Raw genomic sequence first — 24,185 nt, 5'->3', positions numbered from 1 at the left:
GTTTGTTTGTTTGTTTGTTTGTTTGTTTGTTTGTTTGTTTGTTTGTTTGTTTTTTCAGGCGTAGCATAGTACTTTGTTACTACTTTTCACGATGTCGCCCCCAAGTGGTTGCCCCCACACCGCGAGGCGACAGCGTCCGCCCGTCGCGTCTCTTGATTATCGAGTGCGTGGAGACATTGAAACCTATCATAATAAGTTTCAGTGGATAACAGCTATTCAGCGTTTTGGGGCGATTATTGGAGCGTGTCTGATGAAGTAAATAGGGGCTTCGGTATCTACTGCGTTGCTCACTAACGAGACCTTACGAAAGCAGAAGAGAGGTGCTACCACGCCCAATAGGCGTCGCGTGTGGCGACCCGAAGAAGGGAGTGGGCGCACAGCAGACGAAATTCTCACGTGCATGGCGAGCACCCATCTTCGTCGGACTTCAGCAGAGTAGCCACGGGCATCGTCGTGTTGCACAGTGATGCGATAATAAAGACGTGTATGATTGCTTCGACAGTGCTTTCGCGTAAGCTATATAATAAATGCAGTGGCCAATCCTTGGCGGCCTCCTAAGAAAAATGCCATGGTCTCGCACCGATGGATGAATGAGTGCGAGGGAAAAAATCTGGAGAGACCTGTCTCCTGATGAATTCCGCGTGAGAGTTGGTAGAGATGTGGAATAAAATGGGTCAACGTGTAGAAAACTGTGTTCTCCATACCCCGCGCTTTTGAAAGTTTGCAACGTTTTGCGACTCGTTAGCGACATTTTCGCACCTTCTCTCAGTTCAGATTTCTTGCGTGTGAAAAATACTGTGCGTTGGAAAAGTAGTCGCAGTTCCTAGGTGTGAAAGGATTTTTATGCCTAATATACATACTTACGCGAAACTTAAAAGATATTGGGGACCCGTTTTGTGACTGTCCTCCTCTGAACATACTCAGCTGGCTCGTCCACTCCTGTGGCGTCATCGCGCTTTCTCACTAGGCTGGTGCATCGTTCATCTACCGAGGGAGCGTTTCAGATAGCAGATGTAATTAGAGGTCAATGCCAGAAGCAGGTTCCTCTCGCGTGCTGGGCAATTCAACGTATACCGTAGTAGGAATATACGGATGCAGGAGCCCCAAAAACTCAAGCTCAACTCATTTCATGGCCAAAAACTTGCAGAAATGGCGCACTATGAGTCACTCTTCTTTACTACAACAAAAAGAATGAGTTTGGAATTCAATATGTTATTTTTATTTTATTATTGTAACGAGACACATCGTTGTGATGACCATACATGGGTCTTGAAATAGGCTCAATTTCCTCACTTAAAGTAAAATAATGCAGCATGTGTTTTACTGGTAGATTTACCAGTGCAAGGTGGGTATTCCGTAAGATGTTCATCAAGATCGGCGGTAGTTATTTTTTAAATTGCCTATAAAATGTTCCAATTTTCGCTATTTTTGCCATTTTGGCGTTTTTGGATTTTATAATGAAATACATACGTGGTGAAGAAGATGCACACTTCCTTTTCAGTTTTCGAGAAATCTTTTGTAGATTTGTCAGAAATACTTTTCAGCTTCACCGCCTTAGCTAAAATGCCTCCCCCCCCCCCTCCAAAAAAAATTGAGCGGTCCGAGTCAGAGTGCAGGCAGTTCTTCAAAAACCGAAATGGCGTTAATTTTTCAATAAAAGAAACTTACTATATGTGAGACATAAATTTAACTTCCCGTGGACGAGCTGTGTAGATTTACCGAAAACAGAAACCCGGCGGGGTGGAATGCGTCAATTTTAGCGTGACATGGTTTCGAATTTGTAAAATCTGGAAGTCGTTAAGCGCTCTTTTCCAACTTTAGTGAAAGGAGATTTTTTTTTTTTCAGGAAATCCATGTCAAGTTTCGCGAGACGATGGTTGATTCCTCTCTACAGAGACATTTTCCCGCCTCATATAAAGCTTTCGCCGAGAACTAAATATAGTAAGGACCCCCCTTAGCCTGTCCTTATCTGAACACACCCACCCATGGTGGTCACACTTGGACCTTTGCGTATTACCACGCGCACGCTATCGAGGTACGCACGGCGGGTAAAAAGGTGACGTGAGACTGAAATCCGAAGCATAACAGCAAATGAACGACCGCAGAAACGGAGAGTGAGGCTACAGTAACGGTTACCATGAAAAATACTATAATTATGAAATAACCCTAGGATTTCTTTTTTAAACTCAAGCCGTTTGACGCCACTCTATTTGCATTTCTCTCGTAACGCGATTTTAGGACACCTTTCTTCTTTCTTCTAAGGATGCTGGGAGTATGTAAAATAAATTTTGTGAACAGTTCAGTTAGCGCAATTACAACTTTGGAACTGCAGTGAATATCCACAAGCCAATGAGAGATTAGTAATCAAATAAAAAGCACGTCATAGCAGCCGTCGCACAATGACAAAGAAGAAGAAAAAGAAGTTCTTGCCTTATGATTGCTTTAGGTATCTACAGAGTTAGAGTTCGAAGTAAGATTGTCCTTCTTTCTGCAAAATTTCAAGGTTCTGTAACTAATATATATATATATATATATATATATATATATATATATATATATATATATATATATATTTATATATATCTATATATATATATATATATATATATATATATATATATATATATATATATATATATATATATATAACTGATAACATAATGAAAAATTAAAAAGCACCACCGTGTTCCGCCATGTGTCCTCTGATTGCGAATTCTTCCATACTCGCCATCACTTTCAGCCAACCTAAACCATTCAAAAAAAAAAATCCGCCAAACGTGGGGCTCGAACCCACGACCCTGAGATTAAGAGTCTCATGCTCTACCGACTGAGCTAGCCGGGCACCGACAGCTGCGCCATCATGGGACCATCCCAAGCTAATCCTTCGCATAAGTAAGGAAGAGGCAGGGTGGCGGCTAGAAGAGGGTAGTGAGGAATCAAACAAAACGTTTTCAAACCGGACGCCTACGTTTGATCTGGATTAAAAAGTGTAAGAAGTAGTTAAAATATAATTTGGATGCCGTCTTGTAACTTTCATCATAAATTCTAGTGTGTTGCACTACCCTAAACCAAGGGTATAAAAAAAGCTCTGCGAGTATTATCTCAGCAATCTTCGGTTTGCCAATGACATTGTTCTATTCAGCAACAATGCAGACGAATTACAACAAATGATTGAGGACCTTAACAGAGAGAGTGTAAGAGTGGGGTTGAAGATTAATATGCAGAATACAAAGATAATGATAAATAGCCTGGCGAGGGAACAAGATTTCAAGATAGCCAGTCAGCCTCTAGAGTCTGTGAAGGAGTACGTTTACCTAGGTCAATTAATCACAGGGAACCCTGATCATGAGAAGGAAATTCACAGAAGAATAAAAATGGGTTGGATCGCATACGGCAGACATTGTCGGCTCCTGACTGGAAGCTTACCATTATCATTGAAAAGGAAGGCGTATAATCAGTGCATTTTACCAGGGCTGATATATGGGGCAGAGACTTGGAGACTGACAAAGAAGCTTCAGAACAAGTTAAGGACCGCGCAAAGAGCGATAGAACGAAGATTGCTAGACATAACGTTAAGAGACAGAAAGAGAGCGGTTTGGATCAGACAGCAAACGGGTATAGCCGATATTCTAATTGATATTAACAGAAAAAAATGGAGCTGGACAGGTCATGTAATGCACCGGTTAGGTAACCGTTGGCACATTAGAGTTATAGAATGGGCTTAAAGAGAAGGGAAACGCAGTCGAGGACGGCAGAAGACAAGGTGGAGAGATGAAATTAGGAAATTCGCGGGCGCTAGTTGGAATCGGTTGTCGCAGGACAGGGGTAATTGCAGATTGCAGGGAGGGGCCTTCGTCCTGCAGTGGACATCAAAGATTATTATTATTATTATTATTATTATTATTATTATTATTATTATTATTATTATTATTATTATTATTATTATTATTATTATTATTATTATTATTGTTATTATTATTATGCCACCTCTTACAAGCGGTGATTGCAATAAAAATTATGCGAGCTTTCATTAATTCATTTCCGCCAGTAATCGCCACTGCGTAACAATATGGCAGCGCCACGCTACCCGTTTCAACCACGATTAGTGTACTAGTCTAGTACACTCTAATCACGATATATCGCTCTCTGTCGTGACAGAAAAAAAGTAAATTAATAAATATATAAAAATCTGCCTTCGCGTAGCCTCATCTTACGCTGAGGGCTAAGTCAGTCATGTTTTATGACGCTGTTAGGCCTAAAACGGTGATACTGTTTTTTGTTTGTATTCTTTGTCTGTTTGTTTTTTCCGGCGTAGTATTGTACTTTGTTACTCCTTTCCCCGATGTCGCCTCCAAGTGGTTGTGTCACACCGCGAGGCGGCGACAGCGTCTGGTCGTCGCGTCTCTTGAATATCGCGGGCGTAGGCCTATAGAGTCACAGACAAGCGCAGTGCCTGATGATCGACGTAGGCCCGAAAGCAGGTGAAACTTCAAACAAAAGGCCGTTGCGCTCAGTCGGCCGCCAGCGAGGTGTGTGACACACATGTGGAGCTTCTGCCTAAGACGCGCGCTATACATTGAAACCTGCCATAATAAGTTTCAGCGGAAGACGGCTATTCAGCGTATTGCGGTGATTGACGGCGTGTGTCTGGGGCTATACTGATCGAGGATGGCAGTGGCAACGCTGGTGGCGAAATCTTATGACGCTTCGTGCAACTATATATAATTCCTTCGAGACTATTTTTTATTCTACCTTTTTTTTTACTTCAAGCGTTCTCGTAGAATAAAATTAAAGAACTGAACGTTAACAGTTCCGCATATCGCTACCGGCGTTTTACGACAGCAGTTAATCAGATACATAACCTCCTAGATAGTGGCAGATTATGCAATGGGTATTTATCCCCTGGTTGAACTTTGCGCCTCAATTAGATGGCGCCACCATCGCGGCTGTTCGCATACGTAAACGTCGTGCCTCACGTTTTGTTGACAGCATTCAGCGAATACACGCAAAGTGCCTCGAGTGGCCAGTCGCGCGGCAATTTTGCGTGCATTGGCGGGCTTCTTTCACGCTTGGAAAAACGCTTTTATGCAGCTCGCATTGCGCAACGAGGAAGCTGCATCGGGGGTTTTAAGTGCGAAGCATTCCTTGGCGAACATTTGCCCCTTTAACAGTATCTATCTATACAGCCGACTACGTCTTGCTGCTGTCATGGTGGTGTCGTTTTGGTATGTGCCAGGATTGGCGCAGTGTGACAAGAGTCTATGACGAATACAAATGATAGGTCGTGACATGAATGTGGTGAAATGCGCCTCATGTAGGTCATGAAAGAGCCGCCTACGTCTTGGTGCTCTCATTGTCTTAACTTGGTAGGCTACTCGCACACTGCTTCGCATAACATCATGATCTGCCGGCTTTTTTCTTATTGCTCTACAATTTTCTCATTGACAGGTTTCATCTAATTATAATATTTGAGAAGTTGATTAATTAATTGAGACTAATTATGCAATTAGGCGGAATGCAAAAAAAATATTACATGACTATTCCCAAGCGACGGCGAACAACATTACCTTGGTAATGAATAGCTAAGCGGCATTTGCATATTTTTAAATCTTGGTGCATGATAGTTGGGACAGCGTGTATATACATAACTTTAGAATTACTCTACATTAGATCGAAATTATTTTCCTTACAGATACATGTAAAACGCGGAAACACTTTTGAGGCAACCACTAGACCGATTTGAAAGAAATTTGTCTCATTAAAAACAGAAAGTTCAATTCTAGGAACTCCGGTAAGCGAAATTTCTATTTAGGACGTCAAATTTCTGTCTTAGATTTTTTACGTATCTACAGTTAGAGTTCCAAATGTGCAGTACAAGATTATTCTTCTTTCTGCAAAATTTGAAGGTTCTGTGACTAATAAATTTATATATATATATATATATATATATATATAATGCATGTGCGAAGAACAGTCAGAAACAAAACAAATTTAAAGTGAAACATCATTATTAAATGTTTTTGAGCTAAACTGATAACGTATGGACAAATTATAAAAGCACAACCGTGTTCTCTCTCATACGTATCATCTGATTGCCAATTCTTCCATACCAGCCATCAAAGTGTCCACGCCACCTCAACCGAAAAAGAAATATCGCCCAACGTGGGGCTCGAACCCACGACCCTGAGATTAAGAGTCTCATGCTCTACCGACTGAGCTAGCCGGGCATGGATCGCACTGTCATCATTGGATCGTACCAAGCTAATCCTTCGCTATAGCTTCGCATAAGCAAGGAAGAGGCAAGGTGGTTAGAAGAGAGAAGTGAGGGATTAAACAAAACGTTCACAATCCGGACGCCTACGTTTCGTCTGGATTAAGAAGTGTAAAAAGCAGCTCAAATATAATTTGGTGCCACCTTGTAACGGCTATCATAAGTTCTAGTGTGTTGCACAACTTTGAACGAAGGGTATAATAATTAAAAAAAAACTTGCGAGTATTACCTCTGACAAACGGCCATTGCAACAAAAATTGTGCGAGCTTTCATTAAATACATTTCCGGCAGTTATCGCCATTGCGTAACATTATAGCAGCGCCCACGCTGCCCCGTTTCGATCACGATATACTAGCTCCCTGCCGTGACAGGAAAACATAAAGTAAATAAAGAAATAGAAAAAATCAGCCTTCGCGTAGCCTGATCTCACGCTGAGGGCTAAGTCAGTATTACTGGAATGAACTGCTTGGTTTGACGCTGCTAGGCCTAAAACGTTATTTTTGTTTGTTTGTTTGTTTGTTTTTTCAGGCGTAGCATAGTACTTTGTTACTACTTTTCACGATGTCGCCCCCAAGTGGTTGCCCCCACACCGCGAGGCGACAGCGTCCGCCCGTCGCGTCTCTTGATTATCGAGTGCGTGGAGACATTGAAACCTGTCATAATAAGTTTCAGTGGATAACAGCTATTCAGCGTTTTGGGGCGATTATTGGAGCGTGTCTGATGAAGTAAATAGGGGCTTCGGTATCTACTGCGTTGCTCACTAACGAGACCTTACGAAAGCAGAAGAGAGGTGCTACCACGTCCAATAGGCGTCGCGTGTGGCGACCCGAAGAAAGGAGTGGGCGCACAGCAGACGAAATTCTCACGTGCATGGCGAGCACCCATCTTCGTCGGACTTCAGCAGAGTAGCCACGGGCATCGTCGTGTTGCACAGTGATGCGATAATAAAGACGTGTATGATTGCCTCGACAGTGCTTTCGCGTAAGCTATATAATAAATGCGATAGCCAATCATTGGCGGCCTCCTAAGAAAAATGTCATCAACTCGCACCGATGGATGAATGAGTGCAGGGGAAAAAATCTGGAGAGACCTGTCTCCTGATGAATTGCGCGTGAGAGTTGGTAGAGATGTGGAATAAAATGCGTCAACGTGTAGAAAACTGTGTTCTCCATACCCTGCGCTTTTGAAAGTTTGCAACGTTTTGCGACTCGTTAGCGACATTTTCGCACCTTCTCTCAGTTCAGATTTCTTGCGTGTGAAAAATACTGTGCGTTGGAAAAGTAGTCGCAGTTCCGATGTGTGAAAGGATTTTTATGCCTAATATACATACTTACGCGAAAATTAAAGATATTGGGGACCCGTTTTGCGACTGTCCTCCTCTGAACATACTCAGCTGGCTCGTCCACTCCAGTGGCGTCATCGCGCTTTCTCACTAGGCTGGTGCATCGTTCATCTACCGACGGAGCGTTTCAGATAGCAGATGTAATTAGAGGTCAATGCCAGAAGCAGGTTCCTCTCGCGTGCTGGACAATTCAACGTATACCGTAGTAGGAATATACGGATGCAGGAGCCCCGAAAACTCAAGCTCAACTCATTTCATGGCTAAAAACTTGCAAAAAGGGCACACTATGAGTCACTCTTCTTTACTACAACAAAAAGAATGAGTTTAGAATTCAATATGTTTTTTATATTATTATTGTAACGAGACACGTCGTTGTGATGACCATACATGGGTCTTGAAATAGGCTCAATTTCCTCACTTAAAGTAAAATAATGCAGCATGTATTTTACTGGTCGATTTACCAGTCCCAGGTTGGTATTCCATAAAATGTTCATCAAGATCGGCGGTAATTATTTTTTAAACTGCCTATAAAATGTTCCAATTTTTGCTATTTTTGCAATTTTGGCGTTTTTGGATTTTATAACGAAACACATACGTGGTGTAGAAGATGCGCACTTCCTTTTTAGTTTTCGAGAAACCTTTTGTAGATTTGTCAGAAATACTTTTCAGCTTCACCGCCTTAGCTAAAATGCCTCCCCCCCCCCCCTCCAAAAAAATATTGAGCGGTCCGAGTCAGAGTGCAGGCAGTTCTTCAAAAACAAAAGTGCGGTAATTTTTCAATAAAAGAAACTTACTATATGTGAGACATAAATTTAACTTCCCGTGGACGAGCTGTGTAGATTTACCGAAAACAGAAACCCGGCGGGGTGGAATGCGTTAATTTTAGCGTGACATGGTTTCGAATTTGTAAAATCTGGAAGTCGTTAAGCGCTCTTTTCCAACTTTAGTGAAAGGAGTTCTTTTTTTTTTTTTTTTCAGGAAATCCATGTCAAGTTTCGCGAGACGAAGGTTGATTCCTCTCTACAGAAACATTTTTCCGCCTCATATAAAGCTTTCGCCGAGAACTAAATATAGTAAGGACCCCCCTTAGCCTGTCCTTATCTGAACACACCCACCCATAGTGGTCACTCGTGGACCTTTGCGTATTACCACGCGCACGCTATCGAGGGACGCACGGCGGGTAAAAAGGTGACGTGAGACTGAAAGCCGAAGCATAACAGCAAATGAAGGACCGCAGAAACGGAGAGTGAGGCTACAGTAACGGTTACCATGAAAAATACTATACTTATGAAATAACCCTAGGATTTTTCTTAAACTCAAGCCGTTTGACGCCACTCTATTTGCATTTCTCTCGGAACGCGATTTTAGGACACCTTTCTTCTTTCTTCTAAGGATGCTGGGAGTATGTAAAATAAATTTTGTGAACAGTTCAGTTAGCGCAAATACAACTTTGGAACTGCAGTGAATATCCGCAAGCCAATGAGAGATTAGTAATCAAATAAAAAGCACGTCATAGCAGCCGTCGCACAATGACAAAGAAGAAGAAAAAGAAGTTCTTGCCTTATGATTGCTTTAGGTATCTACAGAGTTAGAGTTCCAAATAAGATTGTCCTTCTTTCTGCAAAATTTCAAGGTTCTGTAACTAATAGTCTATATATATATATATATATATATATATATATATATATATATATATATATATATATATATATATATATATATATATATATATATATATATATATATATATATATATATATATATATATATATATATATATATATATATATATATATATATATACACCCGCCGCCGTGGTTGCTCAGTGGCTATGGTGTTGGGCTGCTGAGCACGAGGTCGCGGGATCGACTCCCGGCCTCGGTGGCCGCATTTCGATGGGGGCGAAATGCGAAAACACCCGTGTACTTAGATTTGGGTGCACGTTAAGGAACCCCAGGTGGTCGAAATTTCCGGAGTCCTCCACTATGGCGTGCCTCATAATCAGAAAGTGGTTTTGGCACGTAAAACCCCATAATTCAATATATATATATATATATATATATATATATATATATATATATGAAACATTTTCGAAAAGTCAGAAAGAAGAAAATTAAAAATGAAACACGGTTATTTAAAGATTTTTAGCTATAACTGATAACATAATGAAAAATTAAAAAGCACTACTGTGTTCCGCCATTTGTCCTCTGATTGCGAATTCTTCCATACCCGCCATCAGTCTCAGCCAACCTAACCCATGTAAAAAAAAAAGAAAATCCGCCCAACGTGGGGCTCGAACCCACGACCCTGAGATTAAGAGTCTCATGCTCTACCGACTGAGCTAGCCGGGCTTTTCTTTTTTTTTTTTTCTTTATTACCGTTTTCATGGTACATACAAAATATACACACTTTACAAATGGTAAAAATGCCACCAGTCTTTGGTGTGCACGTGGTTTTAAAACCGTCCAAGTTTAGCAAGCTCGTTCAATAATCTAATCCATTCTGGTTTTTCATTTTGAGCATCGTAGACTTCTTTTAAGTAACGGACACTTTCAATAAAATATTCACGAGTACTTCGAGCATGTACATCCGCATGTCTAACGGCCATGCGCGTGCGCCACAGGCTGTGCAACCCTAATAACATAAACATGTCGTAAGGCACTCCTCCTTCGTTTTCCGCTGGGAGAAAACGGATGCCATAGGGTGTTATCGGCAACTCTTTCTCTATAGTTCGCTGGAGGACATCCCAGTGAAACAAGGCGTCCCAGCAGTCTATGAATATGTGTTCAATTGTTTCTTGCTGATGGCATAGTAAACAGTCTAGAGACCAGGGAATAAAAATACCTCTTTCCTGAAGCCGCGGTTTTACTGGTAGTGTATTGGAATGTAGTTGAAAAAAGAAAGACTTTACCGATGGCCTGACAGGCATACGTTTTACCCTTTTCAGCACATTTCTTTCAGTACCTAAACTGAACATAGATCTGTACAGCGGTACTGGCAGTACTACATCAATTAAATCTTTATACAGACGTTTTTTAGGAACGTGACTGAGGTATTCCATTGAAAAGCGTACCTTCAGAAACCGAAATGCCCATATCACTTCTTTCAGAAATCCGCTCATAGGGCCACTGTTGACTACACAACTAGATATAATGAATTCAGGAAGAGCCGTACCTAGTCTCAGTTGCATCACATTAATGAGGAATGGGTCTTTTTGGTCTCTAAGAAACGCAAAACGAAACACTATCTGTTTCAAGAACAGATGTGCCAGTCCAAGCCCTCCTGTTTTGACGGATCGAAATAAATTTGTTCGACTGGTTCGCTCCCACTTTGACCCCCATACATACACTGCCAGTACCCTATTCAAACGCTGCACGTGCAATCTAGTCATAGACAATGCTTGCAATACATAGCACACTTTTGCAACGGCGAATAAATTACAGACCGTCGCGCGGGCAAACAGTGAAAGACTACGGCCACCCCATTTAACTGTTTTTTCTTGCACTTTCTTTGTTTCGTCTTCCCAGAATCCCGCAGCCTCCTTGTAGTGCTCAAGCGGCACCCCAAGATACTTTGTCGGCGCAACGGTCCACTTCACATTCACAAAAATAGGTGGGGTGTTTTCCCATGTTCCATGCCATATTCCTAGGCACTTATCAAAGTTTATGACGCTACCCGTCATTTTACAAAACGATAAAACGTCCGCTACCGCAGTCGCGACACTTTCCTTATCGCTACAAAACAAAGCAATATCATCCGCATATGTTAGCAGTTTTACTTCCGCTGACTGCAAACGAAAACCTGTAATACTGTTGTTATAAATAATTTTTCTGCAGAATGGCTCAAGGTATAACGCAAATAATAAAGGACTTAAAGGGCACCCCTGGCGCACACTTGAGCGTACGTGAAAGCTCTCACTTACATCCTTATTTATTATAAGATTAGCGGTACAGTTAGCATAACACATCCTAACTCCATCTAAAAGCACCAAACCAACATTTACATAATCAAGAACAGCGAAAAGGATATTGTGGGATACACGATCAAACGCTTTTTGTAGGTCAAGCTGCAGCATTGCTACATGCTCGCCCCACGCATCGCAACATTCTAGAATGGTTCGTGCAACATGAATATTTGTGTAGATTGATCTACCTTTGATTCCGCATGTCTGATGTGGTCCTACAATTCGTGTTATAACTCGCTGCAACCTCTTTGCCAAGATTTTAGTAAATATTTTATAATCGACGTTAGTCAATGCTATTGGGCGATAAGACCCTACTGACAGCAGTTTCCCTGGGTCTTCCGTTTTGGGAATGAGCACTATATGCGACCGGCCAAAGGACGGGGGTGCATATCTTCGTTTATATGCTTCAGCAATTACCTGATGCAAGATTACGCTCACATCTTTTTTGAAGGCCTTATAGAAGGCCGCTCCCAACCCGTCAGGTCCAGGAGACTTCCCTCGACCTAAATCGTCAATGGCCTCTTCAACTTCTTTCTGGCTGATCGGTTCTTCCAGACATTCGCGGTCAACATCATCTAGTTTTGTCATGCTGGCAAGGAACTCTCGTTCGAACTCTTCCGGGACATCGCAACTTCTTCGAAATAATTCGCTATAGTGCTCTAAGAACGCTCTCTCTATTTTTGCTTGTTCGTCAGTGACTTCATTCTTATAACTTATTTTCCGTATTAGGTTTTGCCTAGCGTAAGCCTTTTCATCTGCAAAGGCTCGCTTTGTGGGCGTTTCGCCGAGCCATAGCTTTTCGGCTCTTGCTCGGATAACCGCTCCTCTGTACTTATCTTCGTCGATAAGCTCCAGTTGGCTTTTAAGTTCATTGATCTGCTTTGTGAATGTACCAGGCCTATCGGCTTCAATTCTGTACATAAAATCCAATTCTCGTTGTATTTCTTTCTGCTTTTTCCTTTCTTCGTATTTAATTACACTCGCTTTTTCTATTGCACAAATCTTTATTTCTTCTTTAAAAAGCTCCCACCGTTCTATCACGTCATCATGTCTCGCCAATAGCTGTTCGAACTTGTCCTTTACGCACTCTACAAATGATTCATTATGCAGCAGCTTGTCATTAAATAGCCACATTTTCCAATTAAAGCGCGAGGCCTCTTTATGCGTCCCAATTGTGACTGACACCAAACAATGGTCGCTGAATGACACATGTTTAACGTCATAACTATGGCACGCCGCTACTAAATGCAATGAAACATATACCCTATCCAGTCTCGCGTGGCTCGCACGCTGGTAGTGTGTAAAGACTGGCTGCGTCCCATTAGTTAATATATTTCCTATGTCTTCTAGATTATGGTCTTGCACCATTGCAATTAAGCGTGAGGCACTCTTATCCCTTAGTGGGGCATTTTTCACTCGATCAGCTACTAAGCAAACACAATTAAAATCTCCAAGCATAATTATTTGTCTTTCACAATTCAGGTACTGCTCGAGCCGTTCAAAAAACACGTCTCGTTCATTTTCGGCGTTCGGCGCATATAGGCAGATGATTCGCCAGCAAGACTCGGACATAAGAAAATCTACTAAAACAAATCTACCACTTTGGCACACAAGCACGGTCTCAACAACTATTCCTAAACTGTTTCTAAGGAAAATGGCACATCCGCCTGACGTGCCGAAAGCATGAGAAACACAAACATCGTACCTTGCTCGGAAAGGCAGCACCATGCGGTCAGTTTGTTCCTCGCTATCTATTTTCGTCTCTTGTACAGCTACTACATCCAAGTCGTTCTCCAAGAAAAGGCGACTTAGCTGATACTGTTTCTTTCTAGCGTTTAAGCCTCGAACATTGATAGTCGCAATTTTTAGTGCTGTACCGAGATTTCTCGCCATTTAATAAAATTACATATACGCCATGGTGCATACCTCGTGAGCGCAGGCACACCAGAAAACCCGCCGCTTATTTCCAAGAAGCAACCCTATTTCCGATGCCTGCAATCCTCGAGCTTCGGCTTGGGTTGCTTGGCAGAAGGCTCCAATCATTGTCCTTATTGAATAGTTGATGTGCGTCGACGTAGTCCCTAGGAACCGCAGAGCGTCAAAGCTCGCGGCTACGTTGACGGTTTCAACACCGCTTTTCTGTCTGGTGGAACGTTGGGCTTGGGCTTCAATGACGCGCGTCAAGTCGCCACCGTTTTCGTTGGTGGTTCCACAGACCCAACGACGTCTTGTCTGTCCTCGTCGTCCGTTGTAGCTTCGCGTCCTCGTTTGCCGACTGCGCCTCCGGTGGATTGCACCGTGACGTCCATGCTTTCCGTGTGTTGGCTCGCTGGATCCTTTGAAGGTTCACCGTATTCAGCGCTCCCACTTGTCTTTTCAGGCACTTCCCTGACGTCGGGCTTTTCTACAAGGCTATGGTCTCCTTGCTGTTCATTTTGTTGCGGATACGAAGGCATGTCTGCTGGTCGCATCTCCTTTTGAGTCACTTGACTCGACGTTCCTGCAGCTTCTTCCGCGTCAGCTTCGTCCATGACGAGCTCTGCTGCGTCAGTTTTTCCAACTGGTCCTGTTACACTTGCGTACGTCTTTACACACGAACTCTCGTCATGCCCAAAACGACGGCACCGAGCACATCGAGGAACACGGCAGTCGCGTCGTATATGTCCCGTGGTGTGACAGCGCAAACACACTGGTGCTCTTCCTGGCGCAATTAGCAGCGCCAGTTCCCCACCAACACGAAGCTGATGTGGGAGGTCGTCAACCTTGACGCCTGGATGGAGCTGAATGCTCACCGTCCGCGTCGTCGTACTTTTCTCGTGGATGCCATTCACACGCCACTTTTCTTTCACGACATCTGTTACCTTCCCGAACATGGCTAGTGCAGCACGTACATCTTCATCGGGAACATTGAAAAGCAGCCAGTGCAACTTCAAGCGCAGGGCTTGGTTCGCACGGTCAACTACAACACAGCGGCGACCCTTCACCTTCATTTCACCGATGGTCAGAGCCTTCTTCACGCCTTCCGCATTCTTGAAGGTGACGGCCCATACGTGACTCATCTGGTACGCCCCCAAGGCTAGTACCTCAGGGAGCAATGCCAGACGGTCCAACGTATCCTTGAAGTCTTCAACTCGATAAGGCCTGGCCCGAATATCGGCATGTAAAAATATGGTATTCAAAACTGTACGACCTGTAGGCAATGTAGGCAAGATGACTTCGTAATCCTCACGTTCAGCAGGCGCCGCATTCCTGTTACCGCGGCTATTCATTGCCGCAAACACCGCCCCATCGGAGCACATGATAACCACGTCCGCTCTCTTCGACAGACGCACTCCCTCCGAGCTAGCCGGGCACCGACAGCAGCGCCAGCATGGGACCATGCCAAGCTAATCCTTCGCATAAGTAAGGAAGAGGCAGGGTGGCGAGAAGAGGGTAGTGAGGAATCAAACAAAACGTTCCCAAACCGGACACCTACGTTTGATCTGGATTAAAAAGTGTAAGAAGTAGTTTAAATATAATTTGGATGCCGTCTTCTAACTGTCATCATAAATTCTAGTGTGTTGCACAACCCTAAACCAAGGGTATAAAAAAAGCATCTGCGAGTATTATCTCAGCAACCTTCGGTTTGCCAATGACATTGTTCTATTCAGCAACAATGCAGACGAATTACAACAAATGATTGAGGACCTTAACAGAGAGAGTGTAAGAGTGGAGTTGAAGATTAATACGCAGAATACAAAGATAATGATAAATAGCCGGGCGAGGGAACAAGATTTCAAGATCGCCAGTCAGCCTCTAGAGTCTGTGAAGGAGTACGTTTACCTAGGTCAATTAATCACAGGGAACCCTGATCATGAGAAGGAAATTCACAGAAGAATAAAAATGGGTTGGATCGCATACGGCAGACATTGTCAGCTCCTGACTGGAAGCTTACCATTATCATTGAAAAGGAAGGCGTATAATCAGAGCATTTTACCAGGGCTGACATATGGGGCAGAGACTTGGAGACTGACAAAGAAGCTTGAGAACAAGTTGAGGACTGCGCAAAGAGCGATAGAACGAAGATTGCTAGACATAACGTTAAGAGACAGAAAGAGAGCGGTTTGGATCAGACAGCAAACGGGTATAGCCGATATTCTAATTGATATTAACAGAAAAAAATGGAGCTGGACAGGTCATGTAAAGCGCCGGTTAGGTAACCGTTGGCCCATTAGAGTTATAGAATGGGCTTAAAGAGAAGGGAAACGCAGTCGAGGACGGCAGAAGACAAGGTGGAGAGATGAAATTAGGAAATTCGCGGGCGCTAGTTGGAATCGGTTGTCGCAGGGCAGGGGTAATTGCAGATTGCAGGGAGGGGCCTTCGTCCTGCAGTGGACATCAAAGATTATTATTATTATTATTATTATTATTATTATTATTATTATTATTATTATTATTATTATTATTATTATTATTATTATTATTATTATTATTATTATTATTATTATTATGCCACCTCTTACGAGCGGTGATTGCAATAAAAATTATGCGAGCTTTCATTAATTCATTTCCGCCAGTAATCGCCACTGCGTAACAATATGGCAGCGCCACGCTGCCCGTTTCAATCACGATTATTGTACTAGTCTAGTACACTCTAATCACGATATATCGCTCTCTGTCGTGACAGAAAAAAAAGTAAATTAATAAATATATAAAAATCTGCCTTCGCGTAGCCTCATCTTACGCTGAGGGCTAAGTCAGTCATGTTTCATGACGCTGTTAGTCCTAAAACGGTAATACTGTTTTTAGTTTGTGTTCTTTGTCTGTTTGTTTTTTCCGGCGCAGTATTGTACTTTGTTACTCCTTTCCCCGATGTCGCCTCCAAGTGGTTGTGTCACACCGCGAGGCGGCGACAGCGTCTGGTCGTCGCGTCTCTTGAATATCGCGGGCGTAGGCCTATAGAGTCACAGACAAGCGCAGTGCCTGATGATCGACGTAGGCCCGAAAGCAGGTGAAACTTCAAACAAAAGGCCGTTGCGCTCAGTCGGCCGCCAGCGAGGTGTGTGACACACATGTGGAGCTTCTGCCTAAGACGCGCGCTATACATTGAAACCTGCCATAATAAGTTTCAGTGGAAGACGGCTATTCAGCGTATTGCGGTGATTGACCGCGCGAGTCTGATGAACAGGGGCTTCGGGGGCTGTACTGATCGAGGATGGCATGCAGTAGCAACGCTGGTGGTGAAATCTTATGACGCTTCGTGCAACTATATATGATTCCTTCGAGACTATTTTTTATTCTACCTTTTTTTTTACTTCAAGCGTTCTCGTAAAATAAAATTAAAGAACTGAACGTTAACAGTTCCGCATATCGCTACCGGCGTTTTACGACAGCAGTTAATCAGATACATAACCTCCTAGATAGTGGCAGATTATGCAATGGGTATTTATCCCCTGGTTGAACTTTGCGCCTCAATTAGGTGGCGCCACCATCGCGGCTGTTCACATACGTAAACGTCGTGCCTCACGTTTTGTTGACAGCATTCAGCGAATGCACGCAAAGTGCCTCGAGCGGCCAGTCGCGCGGCAATCTTGCGTGTATTGGCGGGCTTCTTTCACGCTTGGAAAAACGCTTTTATGCAGCTCGCATTGCGCAACGAGGAAGCTGCATCGGGGGTTTTAAGTGCGAAGCGTTTCTTGGCGAACATTTGCCACTTTAACAGTATCTATCTATACAGCCGACTACGTCTTGCTGCTGTCATGGTCGTTTCGTTTTGCCAGAATTGGCGTAGTATGACAAGAGTCTATGACGAATACAAATGATAGGTCGTGACATAAATGTCGTGAAATGCGCGTCATGTAGGTCATGAAACAGCCGCCTGCGTCTTGGTGTTCTCACTGTCGGTTCGTCAACTTGGTAGGCCACTCGCACGCTGCTTCGCGTAACATCATTCTCGCGGGGCGTGGGATCTGCCAGCTTTTTTCATGTTGCTCTACAATTTTCTCATTGACACGTTTCATCTAACTATAATACCTAAGAAGTTGATTAATTACTTGAGACTAATTATGCAATTAGGCGGAATGCAAAAAAAATATATGAGTAACCCCAAGCGACGGCAAACAACATTACCTTGGTAATGAATAGCTAAGCGGCATTTGCATATTTTTAAATCTTGGTGCATGATAGTTGGGACAGCGTGTATATACATTACTTTAGAGTTACTCTACATTAGATCGAAATTATTTTCCTTATAAATACATGTAAAACGTGGAAACACTTTTGAGGCAACCACTAGACCTATTTGAAAGAAATTTGTTTTATTAAAAACAGAAAGTTAGATTCCAGGAACTCCGGTAAACGAAATTTTTATTTGGGACGTCAAATTTCTCTCTAATTTCCTTAGGTACGTACAGTTAGAGTTCCAAACACGTAGTATAACATTGTCCTTCTTTCTGCAAAATTTGAAGGTTCTGTGAGGAGGAGGAGGAATAAACTTTATTAGTTGAAATGAGCCGACGGTAAAATCGTCCGAGGTGGGCGGCGTCCCTAGTCCAGGATGCCGTGGGCTTGAGCTGATAGCTTGGCCCTGCTCACCAGGCGATGCTGGTCTTCAGGGCTCGAGCTTATCAGTTGGGCCTCCCACTGCTCGACGGTTGGTCCGGTGATGGGCGGTGTCGATGGATTTTGTTGACATTCCCATACCATGTGGTAGAGGGTATTAAGCGTAGAGCAGAAGGCGCATTTGTGAGTATAGGTCGTAGGGTACATTGCGTGTAGAAGGGTGCCGTGCGGGAATGTGCCGGTCTGTAGTTTTCGGAAGATCACCGCCTCTTCTCTTGTCAGCTGGGGATGCGGGGGTGGATAGATCCTTCTACCCAGTCTGTAGTGGCTCAGGATATCGGCGTATCTTTTCGGGACGCTATCTTGTTGGTCTACCGGTGCTCGTGAACCCGATGGGATATCCCGGAGAATGTGATCTCGGGCAGCGGCATTAGCCGCTACATTACCCGCCAGGGACTCGTGTCCCGGGGCCCAGACAATGTACACCTCAGGAAAATTGTCTCGCTTTTCGAGGATGCTCAGGGCTTGTTTGGAAATGCGGCCCTTTTGACTAATAATTTATATATATATATATATATATATATATATATATATATATATATATATATATATATATATATATATATATATATATATATATATATGCCTGTGCCACTGTTGTCGGTGGATTTCTCACAAGGCCGGCAAACAGTTGCTCCTTCAGTCCTCGCAAGAGATATCGCAGCTTTCTTTCCTCTGGCATGTCTGGGTCTGCCCTACGGAAAAGACGGGCCATGTCTTCCGAGAACATAGTAACATTCTCATTGGGCTTTTGCACGCGGATTTCAAGGAGACGCTGCGCATTTTCCCTCCTGTCGATGCTTGAAAAGGTATCCAGCAGCTGTGCGCGAAAGTCGTCCCACGTGGCAAAGCTCCTCTCCCGGTTTACGTACCACGTACGAGCATTGTCCTTCAAATACAAATAGACACTCGAGAGTTTGTCCGCCAAGCTGGTCTTATGGTTATACTGAGCGACGCGCTCGAACTGGTCTAGCCAATCTTGTACGTCTTCAAAGGCATCACCATGAAAGCTCTCCGGGACCATAGGATTCTGTAGTGTTAGTTGCGATGGAGCTGCGCTGGCCATGTTATTTGTAGGAGGCAAACGATTTCTCCAAGTTTCTTGCAGGGGACTGGACTCGGGCGCTAAGCCTAGCAGGCGACGACTGAACCGGTGGACCGGTGTTTCGATGCGCGATGGTGATTCCGGGCTCGATCGTCGGCTCCGCGAAGGGGTGCCAAGCATGAAGAATACCCCGCATCTCCACCAGTGTAACGACGTGGGATCGACGAGTATGCGTAGCAGCACCGCCAAGAAACGCACTTTATCAGTCGTCCAAGGGAAAAACAACTACGTCTCCTTCGTTGTTGTTGTTGTTGTTGTTGTTGTTGTTGTTGTTGTGGCCTGTGATGCGTGTGGCTCCTACCCACGATGGGGGATTGGCCAAGAGATGCTCCTTCGTTTTCCCCGCTTCACCTAAAAACCCGCGCTACTTCAGCGTCGTCCCCACTGGCGCATACCTGCTGCATTATGGTTCTGCCAAATATAGTTGCGTCATATATATATATATATATATATATATATATATATATATATATATATATATATATATATATATATATATATATATATATATATATGAAACGTCAGAAAGAAAAGAAACTTAATATGAAACATGATTATTTAATGATTTTGAGCTATGATATTATACGGAGAAAATATAAAAGCACAACCGTGTCCTCTGATACGTATTCTCTGATTGCCAATTCTTCCATACCAGTCATCAAAGTCTCACGCCACCTCAACCACAAAAAAAAAAAAAGTGCGCCCAACGTGGGGCTCGAACCCACGACCCTGAGATTAAGAGTCTCATGCTCTACCGACTGAGCTAGCCGGGCACCGAGAGCAGCGCCCTCATGGGATCATGCCAAGCTAATCCTCTGCATAAGCAAGGAAGAGGCAGGGTGGCTAGAAGGGTCGTAAGGGAGTAGTGAGGGATTAAACAAAACGTTCACAATCCGGGCGCCTACGTTTCGTCTGGATTAAGAAGTGTAAAAAGTAGTTCAAATATCATTTGATCGTAAGTTCTAGTGTGTTGCACAATAAAAAAAAAAAAGACTTGCAAGTATCACCTCTTACAAACGGCCATTGCAACAAAAATTGTGCGAGATTTCATTAAATACATTTCCGGCAGTTATCGCCATTGCGTAACATTATGGCAGCGCCCCACGCTGCCAGTTTCGATCACGATATACTCGCTCTCTGCCATGACAGCAAAAAATAAAGTAAATTAATAAATAGAAAGAATCAGCCTTCGCGTAGCCTGATCTCACGCTGAGGGCGACGCTGCTAGGCCTAAAACGTTATTTTTGTTTGTTTTTTCAGGAGTAGCTTTGTACTTTGTTACTAATTTTCACGATGTCGCCCCCAAGTGGTTGCCCCCACACCGAGGCGACAGCGTCTGCCCGTCGCGTCTCTTGATTATCGAGTGCGCGGAGACGCGTGCTACATTGAAACCTGCCTTAATAAGTTTCAGTGGATAACAGCTATTCAGCGCGTTCGGGCGATTATATATTGGCGCGTGTCTGATGAATAGGGGCTTCGGTGGCTAAAGTATACTGGTCAAGGATGGCAGTAGCAACGCTAGAGGTGACATCTTATGACGCTTTGTGCAACTATATAATGCATTCGAGACTATTTTTTCTTCTTTTTTTTTACGTCGAATGTTCTCGTGGAATAAACTTACTTAAAGAAGTGAACGTTAACGGTTCCGCATATCGCTACCGGCGTTTTACGACAGCAGTTAATCAGAGACATAGCCTCCCAGATAGTGGCAGATTATGTAATGGATATTTCTCCCTAGGTTGAACTTTGCGCCTCAATCAGATAGCGCCACCAACGCGGCTGCGCACTTGCGTAACCGTAACCATCGTGGCTCAGGGTGTCGCAGACGTTTTATCGACAGCGTTCAGCGAATACACGCAAAGTGCCTCGAGTGGGCAGTCGCGCGACAGTTTTGCGTGTATTCGCGGGCGTCTTTCACGCTCGGAAAAACACTTTTATGTAGCACGTATTGCGCAACTGCACGTGGTGCATATCTGCAGGCTTGGAGTGATGCCTGAAACCGGCAAAAGCTGCCGAGAGCGAGTGGGGTTATACTAATCCAGGTATAACCAAATTAGAAAGACCCACTAAGCTTGAACAAAGACACTCCCACACCAGAACAGGAATTGACCTCCCTGGTGCGGTATTCGGCCACTACCCACCTGATGATTGCTACACTGGAGATCGTAGGGAGAGGCCTTCGTCATGCTGTGGACATAACATATAGGCTACTGCTGATGATGATGACGATTGTGGAACAGAAAGCTGTATCAGGAGTTTTAAATGCAAAGCATTTCTTGGTGAGCATTTGCCGCTTTAACAGTATCTATCTGTCTAGTCGCCTATGTCTTGGTGCTCTCATGGTCGTTTCGTTAACTTGGTATGTACCAAAATTGGCGTACTAAGACAACAACGTATGACGAGCATAAGTGATAGGTCATGACAGGCATGTCATGTAGGTCATGAAACAGCCACCTGCGTCTTGCTATGTAACGAAATTGGCATAGTATAACAATAGTGTATGACGAACATAAATGATAGGTCATGAAAGACGTGCCATGAAGGCCATGAAACAGCCGCCTGTGTCTTGGTATGTACCACAATTCGCATAGTATGACAAGTCTATGACAAACATAAATGATAGGTCATGACATGAATGTCGTGACATGCGTGTCATGTAGGTCATGAAAGAGCCGCCTACGTCTTGGTGCTCTCATTGTCTTAACTTGGTACAGGCTACCCACACACTGCTTCGCATAACAAAATTCCCACGGGGCGTGGGATCTGCCGGCTTTTTTCATATTGCTATACAATTTTCTCATTGACAGGTTTCATCTAATTATAATATTTATTTATTTATTTATTTATTTATTTACATTACCCCTAAGGGCCCTCACATGAGGGTATTACATAGGGTATTACATAGGGTATTACATAGGGTATTACATAGAAGTTTATTAAGTGGGACTAATTATGCAATTAGGCGGAATGCAAAAAATAATAATCTGAGTATCTCCAAGCGATGGTAAACAACATTACCTTGGTTTTCTACAGCTATGCGGCTTTTGCATATTTTAAAATTTGGTGCATGATAGTTGGAACACCCCGTTATACATTACTTTAGAGTTACTCTACACCAGATCGAAATTATTTTTATTACAAATACATGTAAAACGCGGAAATGCTTTCGGGGCAACCACTAGACGGATTTGAAAGAAATGTTTTTCATTAGAAAAATTCATTAGAAAGAATTCGCTTCATACTAGGAACTCCGGGAAGCAAAATTTTTATTTGGGACGTCAAATTTCTTACAAAAGATTGCCCATAATCTGTAAGTTAAAAACGAAGCAAGCACAAAGTTTACAAACACCAAACTCACATAGCTGCTTCGAAAATAGAAAATGTAAATAAATAATTTCAGTAAAACTTCATCTGTCACAGCATATCTCAAGCGGACAAATATGATATATGAATTTATAGCTTATGTAAAATTGTGACGATGTTCACCAAGGTTTTGCAAAAGTCCCACTCACAGATCATTCGTGTATGTGAGAGTTATGTAAAGACATCAATGTTGTCCCCTAGGATGCACCATTAAACAAAATTTAGAGAATTGTGATAGTTTTTTTAAAATTTATTGCTGGGTTGAAGTATACTTATTGATATTTTAGCTTTCACCAACTTTCCCGATTACCCGGTACGCCTGACCATCTACGGGTTTATTTAAGAATATATGAGATAATAGTGACAGGAAATACCTTTCCCCGAAATATTACTGAAGAGCCAATTGTACACTTGCGGGCAACTTGAATTCTTTTCAAACGGCACCAAACAGGTAGGAGAAATATATATATATATATATATATATATATATATATATATATATATATATATATATGTTTTCCAAAAATCGACTTTATACATTCTTCATTGTCACCAGACTTACATTATTACAGTTGGTAGACATAATCTATGTTTTAGAGAACAATTAAGAAAACTTATTTTATTATTTTACCATATTTATTTAGTTTCTAGTGATGACAAAAATATAGAGTTGTCTAAAAGCTATGCGCACAAATAAAAAAAATTGGTTGAATACAGAAGCCCACAAATACTTTCAAAAGCACTTCCACAAAACAGATTATCTGCCAAAATTTTTATTTTTGCACCGCAATACCACGCGCTGAGCTTGGAAAGCACATTTTGGCCCATGTTGAGCAGTTCTCGCAAAAAATCGGCAAATATAACGGCCATATCATAGAGAAGGACATCAACAAAGGCGAAAAATAGCTCTTAATTCGATTGCAGTATCCGTTAAAGATCGATGTATGTTTCCCGGTTTGAACCCAAAAAACGCCGAATCCACAGCTTTGTCTTTCACACATATGCGAAGTATAAACACACGCACTCGTCACGCATGCGTTCACCAGAAGGATTCTGACATGAAAAAAGTATGGAAGGACCTTGCGTTCACGTTACACTGTCTGCCGGGCACCTGTTCCCAATAAGTTGCGTGTTGTGCAGGCCATCGGATATCGAAATAACGAGCGCGTGATAGTTCCTGTTGCCGATTAAATATATAGGATGTGTCGCATAAAATGTTGAAGTTGGAGCCTATTTTATGTGCCATCCCACCTCTTCGAAATATGGAGCACCTTAAAATCGAGGATACGACACTTGCGAACCTGCTCATCATTATTTGTAATGCCAATGTAGTAGAAAAAGAGAAAAAAAAAAAAAAGTACAAAAAAAAGCGTGGAGGTGCCGGGGATCGAACCCGGGGCCTTTCACATGCAAAGCGAACGCTCTACCACTGAGCTACACCCCCAGATGCGAAGAAAGCCGCCGGAGTTATATATAAACATAGATGTATTTTTGCTATCAAGTTTTTTGCAGTAGTGCAACAGTCTATCGATAGTTCTAT

The 24,185-nt window shown here is 42.9% G+C and overlaps 5 non-coding genes across 5 annotated transcripts; all 5 read right to left on the bottom strand.

Annotated features, from left to right (window-relative positions):
- Positions 1-2,769: 2,769 nt before the first annotated feature.
- TRNAK-CUU (transfer RNA lysine (anticodon CUU)) lies at positions 2,770-2,842 on the bottom strand. The gene has a single exon. It is a non-coding gene; the product is annotated as a tRNA-Lys (tRNA).
- Positions 2,843-6,154: 3,312 nt separating this feature from the next.
- On the bottom strand, positions 6,155-6,227 carry TRNAK-CUU (transfer RNA lysine (anticodon CUU)). The gene has a single exon. It is a non-coding gene; the product is annotated as a tRNA-Lys (tRNA).
- A 3,664-nt stretch (positions 6,228-9,891) lies between these two features.
- Positions 9,892-9,964, bottom strand: TRNAK-CUU (transfer RNA lysine (anticodon CUU)). Its single transcript has one exon. It is a non-coding gene; the product is annotated as a tRNA-Lys (tRNA).
- Positions 9,965-19,982: 10,018 nt separating this feature from the next.
- On the bottom strand, positions 19,983-20,055 carry TRNAK-CUU (transfer RNA lysine (anticodon CUU)). The gene has a single exon. It is a non-coding gene; the product is annotated as a tRNA-Lys (tRNA).
- Positions 20,056-24,017: 3,962 nt separating this feature from the next.
- Positions 24,018-24,089, bottom strand: TRNAA-UGC (transfer RNA alanine (anticodon UGC)). Its single transcript has one exon. It is a non-coding gene; the product is annotated as a tRNA-Ala (tRNA).
- Positions 24,090-24,185: the final 96 nt, after the last annotated feature.

Source organism: Dermacentor variabilis, chromosome 3, assembly GCF_050947875.1.
Source record: "Dermacentor variabilis isolate Ectoservices chromosome 3, ASM5094787v1, whole genome shotgun sequence".
Classification (NCBI taxonomy): domain Eukaryota; kingdom Metazoa; phylum Arthropoda; class Arachnida; order Ixodida; family Ixodidae; genus Dermacentor; species Dermacentor variabilis.
This window is presented reverse-complemented; position numbering and strand designations above follow the sequence as displayed.